The following is a 1,422-nucleotide window of genomic DNA, read 5'->3' as shown; positions in this document are numbered from 1 at the left end:
GCTGTGGGATAGCACTCAAGATGACCTGTTCAGTTAATTACAGGAATACCATGTAAACTGTCATGTTTGGAGTCAGTGACTTCACTTGTCAGAGAAGCAACAATCTACTTTACTGATATATACAGTTAGTTAAAAAAGTTCAGTGGTAAATGTGACAGTAGTTGAACAAGATCCAGTGACAAGGTACACTTGAATCTACTTCGTAGAGGAAGACAAAACTGTCAGGGAGACCTTTGTGTTGAGCCATGGGGCTCAGAAAGGGCCCCCTTGCGTTAGCCCACACTAACTCCCTTGGTCCTGTTAACTGGTCCCTGAGGTATTTGCGAGGGCTGCTTTGACCTAACTCAAACTTACCATGAGCTCCATGCCCATGTGAGAAATTGTGTGTGGGAAGTAATTTGTTAAAGCATTAGGGTATAGAAACATGGCTAAGGTCTTGAAATAAGTTTTATAAGATGTTTTATAAGTGGTGCTTTGGAACATAACAGGATGAGAATTTTACCAAAAAGTCAGTAAAACCCTAATTAGTAATGGGGTACAGTGATCAAACTTACCATGAGCTCCATGCCCATGTGAGAAATTGTGTGTGGGAAGTAATTTGTTAAAGCATTAGGGTATAGAAACATGGCTAAGGTCTTGAAATAAGTTTTATAAGATGTTTTATAAGTGGTGCTTTGGAACATAACAGGATGAGAATTTTACCAAAAAGTCAGTAAAACCCTAATTAGTAATGGGGTACAGTGAAAAGTGAAAGAATTTGCATTGTATATAGAAAAGAAGGAAAGTGAAAGAATTCGCATTGTATATAGAAAAGAAGAAATAAAAAGGGGGGGGGGAATTCAGATAGAGTTGGTAACTTCTAGAGTATTTGTGAAGGTTGTAAATCCATCAAGGCCTGGAACATTTCTACATTCACAGATGGAGGTAAATCTTAAAGACCGACTTAAATAACACTAGTTACACAGAGACAATAAAGGTGAAAAGTTTACGGTGATGAAGACAATGAGCCTTCATCCTGAAGACTACCACCCTTCATGCCTGTGACCCTCAACGACCACCCCAGGATTCTAGTGCACATACGACAATGGGCGGAAACTTATGTTAAAGATTTCCCCAGCAAACTGTTGAATATGTAAATAACTTTTAAATACGTTTGGCTATGATAATGAATGTTACTATAAATGAACCTCAACCTATTAGCAGGTGTGCTTTTCAGGCATCCCACTTCTGGAATGCACCCAGCATGCTGCTAATAAACCTTTGCTTCATAGAATGTATCCATCTCTAAAACTGCATTTTGTGAGCGCGTTTCTCACCCCCACACTAGTGATGCATCCACGACGCGTTTTCCCTACCCTACCACTCTTTTAATAATTTGAGTATTTTGAGCTTGTTGTGAAAAACACTCTGCATTTAATGGTA

This window comes from Mesitornis unicolor, unplaced genomic scaffold (assembly GCF_000695765.1).
Source record: "Mesitornis unicolor isolate BGI_N332 unplaced genomic scaffold, ASM69576v1 scaffold42516, whole genome shotgun sequence".
Lineage (NCBI taxonomy): Eukaryota > Metazoa > Chordata > Aves > Mesitornithiformes > Mesitornithidae > Mesitornis > Mesitornis unicolor.
This window is presented reverse-complemented; position numbering follows the sequence as displayed.